Here is a 17,154-nt window from a genome sequence, read left to right on the forward strand (position 1 = left end):
TTGTCCCAACTTACCTGAACATCTATTATGAAAAAGTATGTATTGAGGTATAAATCATATCCTGTTATAATATCTCTTTCTCTGTAACGTCTACACATCCTTGAAAAACTATAGCAAGATTCAATCAAGATTCAATCACTTCATTCTGCTAAGCAAAAATCTCAGAATTAAAAATACAAATAAAATATAACAAGCAATATTCAAAAAATATCCTCTATTTTAAAATGATATATGTTGTTACGGCAACGCTTTAATTCATTTTGTAGTCATAGTTCATAAAAAGATTTTTATTACATTTTTCATGGACAGATCTGAAACATCAATTACACTAGGAAGAGAGAGAACAATTTTCAACAAACTCATCCTTCACAGAAGGGCATAAATCCCAGCTTCCACTTCTGCTGCATGACATGGCTTCCACTCACAAGCCTCGTAGAGCATGCTCATATCTACAAACTAAAACACATCAGGAAGGGCTCCTGGTCACTGAATCTCAAGCATCTACACTGCTAAACAGCAAAAGTGGTCTCTTGTCTGTTTTTGCTCTCCCCCCCCAAAATAGCTAGGTACTGTTGTGGAGTTAGCATGAGCAAAGATGATTTCCAGAAGGCAGATTCTAGGCACTCTTCCTGGTCTGATGGCTCAGAGAGTTTAACCATATGGATATGAATTTGTCCTTGACCATTGGCTTCGGTGCTATAGATTGGCTCTTGGCCCTTCAATCTGAAAAGTATAAATGAAGCTGCATACTGCATACTGCAGCTTCATATGCAACTGATACCCAAAATATTACCCTTTTGTAATGGGGTAATTTGACAGAGTAACTTAAAAGAGACTTGCCTTGCTCCTGCCTGTGTCACAGAAGGTTTATATGGAGGTGAATTCAGTTTCTTCTGCTTCCAATCTCATTTCCAGTCTGGTGCTTTTCTCCTGGTAAACAATCAACCTCATTTTAAAAAATAAAGGAATATCTAAAAAATATATATTTCAGTAAGATTTTGTGGCTTTGATAAAATTAAAGTCTCTGAGGCATACATAACATTTTTCTATGTAGGTACTGACAGCATAAATAGAAATTTCCCCACCACTGGTTTTACTTAAAGCTCAATATTTCGCACTATTCTAATGAAAAAAAAAAAAAAAGTAAGTTTTCACTGCACAAATCATATTGTGGTACTTGTAAAATATATCTTCTAATTTTTTCTTGATATTCATAAATATTTTACAAGCTCCTCCAAAGGGACTGGGTAATGCACAAATTGCTGAGATTGTAACAAACAAAGTGGTGTGCTGAATGAGAGATAAAAGAAATCTGTGGAATGGTGTTATTGGACATGTGGGATATCAGAAAAGGCTGTTTCTTACAACCACCCCTTGGCAAGTTACTTAGGACTATCTGCTCCAGGAGATAGTGGTGGGGAGAGATAAGCAGCAAAGGATCTACCCTGTTGTAGACATCTACTGGACTCACCATCCAGCCAACAGCTGCAACTCTTCCTTCAGGGAGAAGTGGCACTGCAACACCTTATTTCTCCCCAGTTAACCATTCTTCTGATGACCCTCCACTGGGTGATCTCCTCATGGGTATTACACTAAAGTCCCAGCCCTTACTATCACACCCCTTGAGGTGCAATCACCAAATTCTCTTTGTCTGAACTGTGACCAAGAGACAGAGATGGGTATAATTCATTGTGTTACCTTGGTAGGTCTGGTTTAAATCAGACAACCACTTTTCATCCTTTCAAGGGCAGTAACCGGGATAGGCAAGGAACAGCAAGTTCTTCTGAAGTCAAGCCCTGTTTAATTAAGTGTAGTTGAAAATAAAAAACACATGCACTTGATTGTGTCTTCCTAACTACTCATCCATCCTGTATCCCATCAGGAACAAAGTACATGAGATCCACGATCAAGGGCTGCTTATGATGATCAGGTTGTGATCTGTCCTTTCCTAGAAGATCTCTTTATAGACAGGCAGAATTATCACTGTTCACAGTGTGCAGCTGTTGGCCTGCTAAAAAATAGATCATCAGTCCATATTCATATCACCCAACAGCAAAACAACTGTGTTTATGTCACAGGATTTCTATATTTATCGCTTTAAAACTGAGGTTTTTTATTAATTCCCATCATTTATTCTTTTTTTTCAGTTTGCTTTGAAATCACATTTTAATGTTAACATTTAGGAATGCAGCTAATAATTAGCCCATAAGCATAAAATATATAAAATCAGTGTAATAAACTGTTGCAAAATAGCCAGAAGTTCTGTGGAACAGCAAACATTAGTTCAAGACACAACAAGAAATAATATTACACTCACACCTCTTCATCTGTGAAGTTAAGTTACAAAGAATAAAAATGAAACAGGGCCAGTACCAAATTCTTCAGTCCTTTAAGCGCCAGCATAACCTGTTATATAGACAATCGATCTGTTGAAAGATTGCCAGAACAGGCACATTAACATTTATGGAGAAACTAATAATGTGGGGAGAGAGAGAAAGAGGGAGAGGAAAGATATTGGAAGATAGAGGAAAAGTATCTTCTACAAATTAGTGAATTTGAATTTAATGAATTTCAAAGGACCAAGAAAATCAGATATTAGTTATCTGAACCCTGACAGTTGTTTTTGAAGTCACAGAGAAAAGGGAGATGCTGGGAAAGTGAAAGAAAAAAAATCATTTTCATCCATCCTTGAAGATAAAACTTTTAAAGGAAAAAACCTTTTAGCAATCTCAAAATAAAAATCAAGTAAGTGAGAACACACAAGAACATACACAGATATATAAACATTTACTAGAACTATCTTGAGCACACTGTGTCATGGTTCACTTCTGACATGCTATTCACCTATACTATACTAATAACAAAAAGAGAAGAAAGAATACACTGGACAGCTACAGGAAGGGTTCAATTTCCTTTGACTGCTGGTTAGAGGGATCACTAGTTTCTAGATGTGATCTGTAGGTCAAATGCATTCTTGAATCCAAGTATTTGTGAATATAGCTGTCTACCATGCTTTTTATTCTTCTCAGCAGTATTGTCACCATGTTTGTGAAGTACGGTCAACTATGGAGACATTCATCATCAATCATATGGATTATACCAAATGATACTCAGCCTCTCCTCATCACGCATATTTTATCAAGTCATGTTCATGCTGTCTCTGTGAGAAATGCATTCAGTACTTTGGGTACCAAACTCTTCTGGTGGACAGTGTTATGCAGAAGATGAAACTGACTACTGCACTTCAAAAATTATTGATTCTGCCGCTGCTGATTTTTTGGTGGGGAAAATGGTAAAGGCAAGAATAAGAATTCTGTCATAACTACACCTAGGATTATAGAATAAACTTCCACAGAGGATCACCAACTTCTACTCTCTAAGGTGTCTCTTTTTTATACACAAAGCAATTAAAGGGCTCTAATTACATAAGAAATCAGGGAAAGCAACAAGAAAACCCTACCAAAACAAAACATTCCACTATAAAACTCTTCTCCCCATAGGACTAAGTGGGTCTTTTTAATGCCTACTTCATGAAATATGAAAAGATGAAAAAAACAAGACAAGGAATTCATGTTGGAGTTTGACATTTAGATTAGATTATGAAGTTTACATAATAATGCACTAGCAACCTCTCTATACAATATTTTAATAAAGTTTTGATAGAGGAATTCAGAGTATGAATATCAAGTAAATATTCCTGAATTCCATGTTGTCTGTTGACCTTTCAATTAAAAAAAGAAATACTAAATTATGTAGATTATGTAGGGATCCTGGCATTACAATGACAGAACACTCATGAGCTTCATGCAGGTGTTATTGTGTAAAAATCATTAATTTTTTGATAAAAAGGAAGTCAATTTGGTACATTTTTTCTGGTGCCAAAACAAAATCTACAGATACACATGAAAACTCACAGACATCATTGTAATTATAGGTAAAATAATTCTATTTCATAAACCAGAATGCAGAATTTCCAGAGCTTCTGAATATGATTACCAAATACTGTGCAACTGACCCAAAACTACGAAATAAAATCAACGGTATTAGTGAGAAATAACCACTATGTTTCCACTGAATAATATTAAGTAATAATGTTAGTTTTCTGTCCTTCTTCTCAGATGTGAGGAGTAAAAACTTTAAACATTATTCCTCAGTGTTCAACAGATTTAGAAAAATCAGTTATCTCACAAACACATGAGAATCTGTCAGCTGCAGACAGGCAGAGACTGATTGTTTCAAATATGCTGCTTTTTGACTGAGTGTGGAAAAGGTCTGACACAATAGTTCTTACTCCTGTGGATGGTACTTGTTAGCAGCAATGGGCCACAATTAGAAGGAAAAAAGGAAAAAAAAATAAAATGTTTCACACCAGGAATACACTAGCAACACCTCTTCTATCTCATCCTGAACAAGTAAAGAAGCTCAGGCTGTGCTGTTTCCTGTGTAGTTTTATTATTGCAGATAACTTTTGCAGCCAGTGGTAATAATTATGGCAGCATGAGATGGTAATAATCTACATTTTCACTTTCAAATGGGAGCATTCTGTTGTATTTCTATTCAGTCACAAAATTATAAGCCTTTGATTATTGCCATACTTTGCAGTAATAGCATTTTGTAGTTATCCTAACCTCAGTTCTGAGAAGACTTTAGCATAGAGCAGATGAGGTCTATTTTATGAGTCTTAGAGAGTCTATTCTTATACAACTCTTTGTAAGTAAATAAAGACAGCAGCTGTGAAAAGTGTCAGACAAAGAGGCCTAGGCAGTAGGGTTCTTTAATCACAGACCAGGTAGGAAGAAAAACGTAAGTAAAAGATTCCCTATCTACATGTCAATCTTACTCAGCAAATATTGCCTCAATAAACAAGGAAAAGTCAGTCCTCGAGGTCATGTAATTCATGGTATTACCACAGTAGAATTGTTGTCAACTTCTATGTAGCTATATGGCAAATAAACAATGACCCACTGTATACCAAATGTTTGGTCTCCAATTGCCTTTCCTCTTGGCTATAGGACTCTTCATTTCTTGATTCAAATCTGAGTCCTCTCATTACTCCAGTCCTAGTACCTAGCAGTTTGTTGCTTGAGCTGTCAAATTATCTCCCACATGCAGTATGTAAATGGGATGTGGTAGACATGTCTTTCAAAGCTTCCCTCTATTTAGCTTCCGAGTTTCAAACTTTGATCATTGTCTGAATTATTGATGTTCATATTGATGATACAAATGTCCCTAGATCTGCTTCTGCATTACGCTGTAATGATACTATGCCATTAACTCTGCTTTATGTTCTTTTTTTTTCTTTTTTTTTTCCTTTATTTTTTTTCCTTCATAAGAACAATCTCAGTCAGCTACTAAAGAGAAATGGCCTTTCCGGAATTAAGCTTTCTTTTGCTTCCTTTTTAAGAGATAGTCACTTTCCTCTGCTCTGTGTACAGCTAGTGTAAGGGATCTTAAAAGTACTTCAGCATCCTGCTTTGGGAGTACCCAGTCTTTAACTAAGGCACCTTCCAACCTGGGCTGTTCTATTAATATGTTATTCTTTCAAATGTAGTTCATTGCTGTCTGTTCAGCCTGAGATAGGGCAGGATTTGAATTCCCTATTCCATCTTTATGAATAATATTGTTAAAATTATATATATACTTTCATTATATAGGCTATAATGATTTTACTTACACTTGTATAAATATTTGCATACTGTAGCACAGATTTAAATTGTCAGTGGTCTAGATTTTTTTTTTCATTCTTCCATCTTGTTTTCTCTTCAAAGATGTGTTTCTTGTCTGTTGCTGTGCCAATACAGAGAAAAGTGTAAAGCCACAGTATTTATACAGTTTGCTTCATATTAAAAATGTTTTGCAGTTATTAGCTAACTAATTCTTAGAACATTTCTATAAAGTACAAAGGCAAGGAAAAGAGAGATGGTCATGACTTTGCAGAAATCTATTTCTAAAAGAAGAATTAAGGAAAAAAAAAAAAGGTTTGTGATTCATAGTTGTACACTGTTTACACCACACTACATTGAAAGAGAAAGATATAACTGAATTAACTAATATTAGGATCATATTTCCTAAATTAAACAAGGCTTCTAGAAAATGTCTTTAACTCAGTCCAGTAAATCTTTTTATGTTGACAACATTATAGACATTTCCAAGAGACTACGATTCTTAAAGCTTCACAGTTTCAAATAGGTATTTGCTGAAATAAATTCTGTAGAGTGGTTTCTGAAATCTTTTGCTTTCAGGTGATGAGTGAGCTTAAACAAAACCAATTGTATTATACGTCCCTAACACAAGGATTCTTGAAAAGCACGAGTGCTTTCCAAAACGGTTCCCTTTGGAGGAACTCATGGACACCTTCATGGCTGAAACAACTTCTACTCCATTCAGTTTTGATCTAAACAACTCTCTGCACTGTTCAGTAGCAAGGGACTACAGAGAGGCCAGGCAGTACTGCTGCAGGCACAGGGAACACCACTATGGTGTTTTTACCCAGCTGGGCAGCTGAGCTCCACCACAACCGCTCTCTCACTCCCCCTCTTCAAAGTAAGAGGGGGAGAAAGGGATTAAGGGTTGAGATAAGGGCAGGGAGATCATTCAGCAATTATCGTGACAGGCAAAACAGACTCACCATGGGGAGTCCATCCATCCCCCAGGAGCAAACTGCTCCAGCACGGGTCCCCCACGGGTGGGCGGCAGCTCCCCCCAGACCCCTGCTCCTGCGGGGGCTCCTCTCCACGGGCTGCAGCTCTGGCCCGGGGCCTGCTCCTGCGGGGGCTCTCCATGGGCCGCAGCCTCCTCCAGGCCACATCCACCTGCTCCACCGGGGGCTCCTCCACCCATGGGGGGGCTGCAGCGTGGAGATCTGCTCCATGGGGGACCCATGGGCTGCAGGGGGACAGCCTGCTCCACCAGGGGCCTCTCCCTGCACAGCCCGCAGGGGAACTGCTGCTGCCTGCCTGCAGCACCTCCTGCCCTCCTGCTGCACTCACCTGGGGGCTGCAGGGCTGGTGCTCACTTCTCACTCTCCCAGCTGCTGTAGCACAGAAGATTTTTGTTTTCCCCTTTCTTCAATCTGCTCTCCCAGAGCCCAACCAGCATCGCTCACAGCCCAGCTCTGGCCAGCAGCAGGTCCTTTTTGGAGCAGCTGGAGCTGGCTCCTCTCTGACATGGGGCAGCTGCTGGGCTCTGCTCATGAAGGCTCGTCCTGCAAACCTTCTGCTACACAAACCTTGCCACACAAACTTAATACAACACAAATACCTTGAAACATTTCCTTTCCACAAGGAAATTTCCTTAATATAACGTAATGTAGCAAAATCTTTGCAGCTACACTGTCTAGGAGTAATCCCTCTGATAATATCTACTGTATAATGAAACTCTTTGTTCTCAATGCAGTCTCTGCAAAGACAGACAAGTCTACTTCTAATTGTTGGACATATACTGCATAATTTTTATGGCTTTCTCACACCTCTGTCAGTTCCTCAGGAGTGTGGACAGCCTGTCCACTGTAGAGTTAACAGAGTCCAGAATCAAATGCTTATCATCTGTCTAGAGATATTGGATTATTCTTTAGATGAAAATGTCCGTTTTCCAGTCCTTATGCTGGGCTCTCTCTAACAGAAATAAAAATAAAGCTTAATTTTTCTCTTCTTTGTCATAGTAGGGACCATGACCTCAGATCAGTAAAGGGCTTGAGAGTGCATGTGACTTTGCATCCTGTAAGACAAATACTAGTGGAGGGTTTGGACCTATTAGAACAGACTACAGTAACTAAAAGTCCAAAACTCAGAAAAGGTATTTAAAAGCTATTGTAGTCTTCTGGGGACCAGAAAAACTGGGAAGGGAAGGGAAGGGAAGGGAAGGGAAGGGAAGGGAAGGGAAGGGAAGGGAAGGGAAGGGAAGGGAAGGGAAGGGAAGGGAAGGGAAGGGAAGGGAAGGGAAGGGAAGGGAAGGGAAGGGAAGGGAAGGGAAGGGAAGGGAAGGGAAGGGAAGGGAAGGGAAGGGAAGGGAAGGGAAGGGAAGGGAAGGGAAGGGAAGGGAAGGGAAGGGAAGGGAAGGGAAGGGAAGGGAAGGGAAGGGAAGGGAAGGGAAGGGAAGGGAAGGGAAGGGAAGGGAAAGAATAGCAATTTCTTCTTCTTTCCTAAATTTAAAATCTGTGCTGCATGTTTAGTCAACACTACCAAGTAACTTTTCTCACTCTTCCAAACTTCTGTGATTCAGAAGGAAAACTAGCACTTTTTTTTTTTTCTTTTTCTCTCTTGGGATTTGGAAATTTAGATAAGCTTCTAGCGTTAACCTCCAAACTTTCAGAGGTTTGCTAATCACAAGTATTATTAAAACAGGTTTCATATTTAACAGTGTCAGCTAATGTAATGTAATCCAGTTAATGTAAGAAATGTTCCATTAATCCTACCACGGTGCAGAGTGGGGATGCAATTATGTAAGAAGAGGGGAAGTTGGCTTTCTGAAATGTAGAAGGAAGAACTGCCAGGTAAGATAAAGGAAAACATGAAGAAAAAAACATACCATGAGTTCTAGGAGACACACAGAGCACATTGTGTAAAGAACTATATATTTTTCATTTTTTTCTTAAAATGTGCCTCATAAAAATATAGCATTTGTTGGCAACAAAAGATGTTGTTCTTTCCTTGTAGATGTGCAATTCATTGCGAGGTTTGTATTTTTGTTTAGGTGTTGTATTTTCAACTATCCAGTCCAGCTCAATTCCCTGAAGTGTGTATGTGTTGGGGGGGGAGGGGGGAGGGCAAGAGGGGAAGAGGAGGAGGGACAGAATTTACATATTGTTCTTATGAATTAGGGTAGCTGTCTTCGAAATGCTCAAGGGAGCTGGAAGTCATGAACACAGATATACATATAATGCAGTGAGAATTTTAAGCTAATGTATCTTTTCTCCGATTTTATAGACATATTCTGCTTTCAGTTAAGACCTCTTATTAAACAATATTCAAATATGTGAAAGCGAAGATAAAGTCTGACAGACCTTCAACAGGTTATGGTGCATTCATACAGTACTGTCTATATCACTTTTTAATTAGCAGCCCAAATGCAGTGAACAGATTGTACAGCGTACTACATCAGCCTGGCTCCTACATTTTATATTGATTCATATTCATGTTTAAAGAGCCCTCTTTCAAGCAGGATTTTTCTCTTCCTACTATCCTCCCCAAAAGCCAACACCATCAAGTAAATACCATTTTACTTGCCTGCTGCAGCTGGCTTTAGCAGGTAGCAGAAAGGACATTTTAATCTACCATTTAATGCATTTTTCCCTACCTGGGATATGAAACCAAATTGCTGTTAGCAAAAATGCCTTAGTCATTAACTGAAAGTAAGTTTTAAAAGCATTCCATTACTCCCCCAGTGGGAAATTTTTGACTTTATTAGCATCTTTTAAATCTGTATTAGAAGTACCTGAGTGCTAAAATCCTAGTGGACAAAGAGCTTTCTATGTTACATGACTTTAACTTGCTGATTCCACCTAGTGCTGAAGTGAACAAAAGAAGGAAGTAATCCCATTCATAGTCAGTATGTTGAGAATAAACCTTACTTGCTTCTTAGTTCTAAATTAAATATTAATAAGCCTGTGTTTACATTATTCCACTTCTCTGATATGCCCCAAGATAAATGGACTGATGTGCCTCTTTTTGTGTAGAACTCAAGAAAGGTAAACATTCTTCAAAAGTAGATAACTACATAGTTAAACCACTCTTTATTATATTTTTCCTGGTTAGAAGAGGAGGGTGAATCATGCAATCTTGTGCTGTTATCCAGGGAAAATTTCTACTGCAGTCAACAACTAATATTTTACCTAACAATTTTACAGTTTGATTCATGATATATTATAGCATTTGGAGCTGAGAGGTTCAGAATATATATTCTAGTGAAATTTCAGAGCTCTACTTTTATTACAGTAATACCTTTTAACAATTTTTTAATATGATTTAACTTAAACCTTGTAAGAATTTTAAAGCAAAAATCAAATTAGATATGTTTAGGGTTAGAACAGTCAGATTGAGTAATTCCATATCACTTCCTAATCCTCAACAGATTTTCAGACTTTCAGCATCTCATTAGGTCTGGAAATTGGGCTGACTGGAAGTTGAAAATTAGATTATAACTTTAAGATATATCCCCTCATTACCTTCTATGGAACCACATTCCCCAAGAGGAACTTGTGAAGGATTTATGAATTATAGGAGTCATGGTCCCTTTGTATTTCTGTTACAAGGAGAACATTTAGGCTGCTCTATCTTCTTCAGGGTCCACTGGTTTCAATGAGAACTGCCTATTCACAACTGGATGCAAATGTCACCCATTTCTGGGACCAGATTTCATTTTCATTTAGAATGCCATCCCTTGGGTAACAGCATCACTAAGATGAATCCAGTTATCCCTAACTAACTGGGTGTTAAATAGCTCTTTCTCTAGTTTGATGGAACTTTGCAAACTGAGTTTCATGAGAATCCTTTCTAATAATTTTCCTTGTACCCTCTGTTCTTTCACCCATTATCGGTCAAAAAGAGCCAACAAACTCCTTTTTTCTGCTATGAAGGATTTAAGTATATCACTACTCCTACAAGACAGTAATATATCAGACTAGTACCAGTGATTCAGAGAAATGTAGGGCCATTTCTATTAGATATCTAGGAACAAAAACATTTTCAAAACTGTATTTTAATGTCCCATTAAAGTTTTTTTTGTTTGTTTGGTTGGTTGATTTTTAAATCTGGATAAACTGGTACCTTGAATCTTGACATATTAACTACTAATTCAGATGTTTCCATAACTGTGATATTAAAAAAATGTCTTCCTTCTAGTTCACCATGCTCCTCTGTGCCTTGCAGGTTTCAGGGGAAGGATTTGATCAGTCACTAACAACAACAATATGTAAAAATGCTGAGGGTAGATTACACACATTACAAACAACTACAACAGCAAAATATCGCAAAATAGGCAAGTGCTAATCAGTACCCTTACAGCTTTTGTTGTGTGCTCTATCTTCTCATATATTGTGTGTCCACCTTTGACCTTGACAGTTTGGGGTGCAAGAAAGGCCTATGCCATATTCCATCTATGTAGAGTTGACCAGCATATTTCTGGTGCTTTGTACAGTCTGACAGATGGAAATGGAGAAAGAGGGATATGTTCTGGATAGGGTAGAAACTCAAAGTGGCACAAGAAATGGCATGAGAAACAAAAAGCAAACAAACAAAAATGTTCACCACTCCCCATCCCTCCCACTCCCCCCCCCCAAAAAAAAGTATGTAGAGTTCATATAAAGTACTTTCATGGAAAACCTAGAAAGCAAGTCCCCTATATCTGAGAACCATCTAGAGGGATAAGCATGTCTGAAGCTGTGCCCTAGATACTTGCAAACACTATGGAAATGAAAATTAAAGCATAATGGTTCTTGCAGCAAGCACTTCACTCCCATATAAGAGAAAGCTTGGGAAAACTGTCCTAGCAGCTCAGCAACCACTTTGACTATCCATTTGAAATACCAGCTGTAAACTTCATAAACCATAAATAACGTCCTATTCTCCATATATCTCAAAAAGAAAAGGAAAAGAAAAAACAAATACACGTTTGTTACTGGCAAAAACATCAACTTTGGAGATAAGAGTACTGCTCGATCTTTAATTACTGGTTGTTTACAGACTGTAGTGTCAAGTTTATGAGTCCCTGTGACTTAACTCAGGATGTTACACATTTAATTGATTCTAAAGGTGAATCTCTTTAAAAGAGCTCCCAAGGCATTCCAGACCCAAGACCCTTTTGCTAAACGTGTTGAAGTCTGTTAACATACCTGTGTTCTGACAGGAGGACTCTTCATTAGCTGTTACAACCAGGGCACTGTAGTCACACTGAATGTATACAGACCAGGGAAGTCTCTCGGAAATTAGTTTCAAACAAGGAGAAGTTATTAAATCTATACAAAGAGAAAGGATTTGAAATTGCTCGATCTTCTCATGTGATAATATATCTAATTAAAAATTTCTGTGTTCTGATAAAAATATTTAGAACTATGTATATTTGGTAGGAATGTAATAGCAGTGAACTTTGTAATAGCAATGAACTTTCACAAATCGGATGAAATCAAGCACTTTCTCTCTGAGGCAGGCAGGTCTGAATCAGAGTGCATTTTTTTTAGTATATTGAGTGAACAAATCAAATTAGAGGGATAAAAAAATCACAGATGAATGCAATATCCTCATTAATAGTGAGATCTTCTATCACATAAAACCTCTGTGAACTAAAATCATTTTGAAAATGTTGCTTAGGCTGAATGCTTTCCACAGGTCAGTGCAGATGTTACATGATTTTCATTCATGCTTAATTTACAATAAAATGCAAGAGTTAAATGGATTACACCTATTGTGGGCAGGTTCTTCAGTCTCACCACTGAGCACGTCCTCTCATCGGTCATTTGACATGCTAATGCGAAGTGAAACATAAACAGAAGGTGAAAAGCTGGTATTCTTCCTTCTTAATTCAACTCTTTCAAAGCAAGTGAAAATAATGAAAAGGACCTGGGAAGCAACCTTGCTAAAGCAGGGTTCCAAACAGTATAACAAAGGCTGAGCTTCCAGAAGCTATTACAGCTTCCCGGGGTGACAGAGTATTCTTGAAGGGACTGTGGGGAAGGACAAGTCCTGCCTGTCCTGCCTCTTGACAGAGGAAATAAATCACCCTGCACACTTGAGGATACCTTTCCAGGCTGCATGCTGGGAACTTCATTACACAAGCTGTGCCACATATTACTATGCATATTGCCACTGATTGGACATAGCCTCAAATCCGTAGCCTATTTCTGTCACAGTCTTAGGGGGAAGGAATCTGTTTTCTGCTTAAACAGATACCGACTTGGAAAGGAAAGGGGAAGGAAAAGACATTGAGCAGCCAAGAGTTCTCTGTGGAAAAAGATCCCCTTGACTAATGATATGTCTAATCTACACTAACCCTGCCTCATGGTGCATGAAATACAGTCATATTGTCATGGTTTCCGTATCCCCTTTGATCTTAATGCAATTGTTGTCAAAGTGAACAGCTACTCACAGGAATCCCGGCTTCATTAGGAAGATAGAAAGTCCTTCCTTCCTGAGAGCTTTCTAATACGTTTTTGTTTTCATGTTATAAGTTTATAGAGCTGCTGCATGCCTGTCAATAACAGCATTAAAATATTAAAATAAATTTGCAAATGAAAAGTTTGTTAGTGTTACATGTGCTCCTAACACATAATCTTAAAGCTAATGTAATTTGGAGGTGTTAGGTTAATTTTAAAGATGATATGAATGGGGGTTAAGCTGAGACAGGAATACGCTGCTGTGATTTATAAGTTGAGGGGAGAGAAAGGTTATCCACCAGCAACACAAGGAGATAAAAAGATAGTTCCTTATGACATCTGCCTCTGAGGGCATTGATTCACATGCCACAATGCACTAAGCTGAAACAGATGAAGTAGTTAGTACTTCCAACTGTCTTTGCAACCCCTCTCCCAAAGAAGACACCCCCTTTCCAAAATCCAAGCCTCACCTGAGAGGTAATGCGGACAGGTTCGTACATCTCTTCTGATGTTGCCCTTCAGACCAACACCAAATACAAGTCAACACCTCTGCTTTCCTCTTTGCCTGCCTTCCCACCCTCCTGCTTCACAGCTCAAGCTAGAATTGATTTTGCTAATGGACACTTCTACATCTTATTAAGTGTCCACTGATTTTGTCCACTGTGGTAATGAAAGGAACTGTAAATGGGTATTTCATATCAACTGGCTAGAAACACAGTGGTTGCTATAGTGTCATCTTTGTAGTCACAACATAAAATTAATGATCCAAAGGAAACAAAATTAATGAAGACAATCATTAGCGGGCATCCTGTGGGCTGAACATAAAATATATTAGAGGTGAGATTTCACAAATTCGGGATAGAATGGGAAGGGATTGTGAAGAAAGAAAAATGATATCTAAAATATGTTTGTTTTTTTTTTTTTTTCTATTTGTTTGTTTGTTTGTTTCTCCATTATAAAGACTTTGCACTGAGAAGGGTCCTACTATCTATAAATTGTGACAGTTTGATGAGTATTAAATGTACATATATATATTATTGTGCAAAACATACTTATACATATTTTTGAAATTTCCTTGCTTTTGTAATATATATATATATATTATTGTATGTATATAATATAATATAATATAATATAATTAATATAATATAATATAATATAATATAATATAATATAATATAATATAATATAATATAATATATATAATATGTAAAGCAAAGACTTTAATAAATTGGACTTTGTTGAAAACAGACACAAAAGTAATGTTTATTGTATGTAAAGTCCCACATGATATCCTTGTCTATGATCCTTAGAGGTCAGTACTGGGACTGGCACTGTTTAAATGTGCAACCTCAGCAAGTTTGCGAATGACACCTCATGGAGCTCAACAAGGCCACGTGAAAGGCTCAAATCCTCAAATCCTGAGGCCACCTGGGCAATCCCAAACCCAAATACAGGATGAGTAGAGAATGGATTGAGAGCAGCCCTGAGGAGAAGGACCTGGGGATAGTTGTTGATGAGAATCTCAACATGAGCTGGCAATGTGTGCTGGCAGCCCAGAAAGCCACCCGTACCCTGGGCTGCACCAACAGCAGTGAGGGCAGCAGGGCGAGGGAGGGGATTGTCCCCCTCTGCTCTGCTCTGTGAGACCCCACCTGGAGCCCTGCGCTCAGCTCTGGGGCCCCAGCACAAGGAGGACAGGGACAAGTTAGAACAAGTCGAGAGGAGGCCACAAGGATGACAAATGAGCTGGGAGGACCTCTGCTGTGAGAAGACAGGCTGAGCGAGTTGGGTTTGTTCTGCCTGGAGAAGAGAAGGCCCTGGGGAGACCTCCCAGCAGCCTGCCAGTGCCTAAAGGGGGCTGCAGGAAAGCTGGGGAGGGACTCTGTGTCAGGGGGTGCAGGGATAGGACAAGGGAGAATGACTTTAAACTGAAAGAGAGTAGGTTTAGATTAGATGTAAGAAGGAAATTCTTCCCTCAGAGGGTGGTGAGGCCCAGGCCCAGGCTGCCCAGAGGAGCTGTGGCTGCCCCATCCCTGGCAGTGCCCAAGGCCAGGCTGGATGGGGCTGGGGGCAGCCTGGGCTGGGGGGAGGTGTCCCTGCCCATGGCAGGGGGATTAGAACTAGGTGGGCTTTAAGGTCCCTTCCAGCCTAAACTAATCTATGATGGTTCACTCAGCAGAGTGAACATTGTTAAAAAGTACTGTGTATGTTTATATTATTTAATCATAAAATAGCAAAACGGTTTGGGTTGGAGGAGACCTTAAAACCCACCCAATTCCAACACCCTGCCATGGGCAGGGACACCTCCCACTAGACCAGGTTGCTCAAAGATCATCCAACCTGGATGGGGTTAAATTAACTGCACAGCCAAGTAATCTTAAACAATTTTAAGATTTGAATAGGATTCTTGCAAATAATGAAAATGGCACAGATGCCAAACACAGCTTAATATTTTCTTTTTGATAAGGATGTTATATTAAGTGTGTCCAAAATGGATTTGATGAGCTTTTTGATAAGCAACAGAGGAACCTGAACTCTTGTTGGAGGCTTTGAGGATGGTCTTTGTGTTCATGTTAGAAAATCCTGTACATTAAAATAATGCAAGCCTGTCAATAAGAAATATAAAAAATCACACCCAGAAAAAAATGACTTATGAGGTAGCATTAATACAAGATAGACTTATAAATCATACACTTTTGCAAGGGAATTGCTGCAGACCAGCCTGTTAAAGAAAAAGTAGAGCTCCAAGTATCATTAACTATAGTACAATACCTTTCTTCTTTACTACATCACAGCAGACTAGTAGTAGCTAAAAAAGGGGGGAGAAAAGAAATCAATTCCCATGATTTACTTAAAATGAAGGGTTAATTAGTCTAGACTTATTGCAGTTTGTTCAACAGACTGATTTGTAGGCAGAAATGTTATTTCTTCTTGTTTCCCTGAATAGAGATAACCACTCTGAGATAATTCCCTATTCCTAGTGGGTATGGCATATTTAGAGCATCTGAGAAACCCAGGTGCTGTTACAAAGTTCCACCAAGACAAGGTGTGCATCATTTCACTGAAGTCTGCGAATACATTTCCCACGTTATTCACTAGACAAAACAAGACCTAAATTCTGCTGTATGCTCTTTCCTCATTAGCATCAAAAGATGGATGTTCTAACGAGCCTCTTGTGTGTTGCACATATCCCACTTGTTGATGTCTGCCTCTCAAGAAGATAGACAGTCATTCTCTTCTGATATGAATTAAGGAAAATGTCTGAGCACGCAGAAGTTCGCTAACCTTTAAGGGTACATTTAGCAGCAGAAAAGGTGATTACTGCTAACTTTCTCTGAATGCCATAAAGAGGCAAATCTTTTGATTCAAGTGATCAACGATTTTAGTTTCATTGGGATATCATAATTGTTAGCCACCTCTACAGCATAAAACAGAGATGCACATTTGTCTCTTTAGCCTGCAAACATTATGAACTGAAGTTTCTGAGTGAACCTTTATCAATGCAAATTGATTAACTACTATTCAAATTGTGATTGTTTGAATTGTATCTGTAAGTAGCCACTAGCTCACTTAAAAACTGTTTTCTACATTCAACAATAATTTAAAGTACAGCTCCCATTCAAGTATTTCAGTTCCACATTTCTGTTTGTTCTACTTGTGTGTGTGTCTTTTTTCTACTAAAAGACAGTAGAAGTAATAAACAAAATGAGAACACAAAAATATGCTATGAAAGAGAAGGATGAACAGCAGGTTAAAAGCTGCAGGGCTGCTGTAAACAAAATACAAATTAATAAAGGCAAAAATCCTGTCTTTAAGTTGTCTAACAGCAATGAATCATGATGCTTTATCACAAGATATGACTCAGTGTGGTTTAGGGTGGTGATCTCTCATGACTCAGCCATGACATTATGATGGTAACACAGTTGATCATGAACCCTGAATCAAACAACAGCAAACAATGATGCAAACTTTATGCAATAAGTATCCAGATAAAAAGTAAATTTAAGAAAAACATCCTTGATAATCTTTATTTGAAAAAGAGTTCCCTGTTTAATTTCAAACAGTAC

General features: G+C 38.5%; 1 long non-coding RNA gene across 1 annotated transcript; it reads right to left on the bottom strand.

The window, feature by feature from the left end:
* Window positions 1-272: 272 nt before the first annotated feature.
* Window positions 273-2,454, bottom strand: LOC140000752 (uncharacterized). The gene is made up of 2 exons (XR_011805944.1): window positions 1,699-2,454; window positions 273-930 (listed from the first exon to the last, which is right to left on the bottom strand). It is a non-coding gene; the product is annotated as an uncharacterized lncRNA (long non-coding RNA).
* Between the last annotated feature and the right edge of the window lie 14,700 nt (window positions 2,455-17,154).

Source organism: Anas platyrhynchos, chromosome Z (assembly GCF_047663525.1).
Source record: "Anas platyrhynchos isolate ZD024472 breed Pekin duck chromosome Z, IASCAAS_PekinDuck_T2T, whole genome shotgun sequence".
Lineage (NCBI taxonomy): Eukaryota > Metazoa > Chordata > Aves > Anseriformes > Anatidae > Anas > Anas platyrhynchos.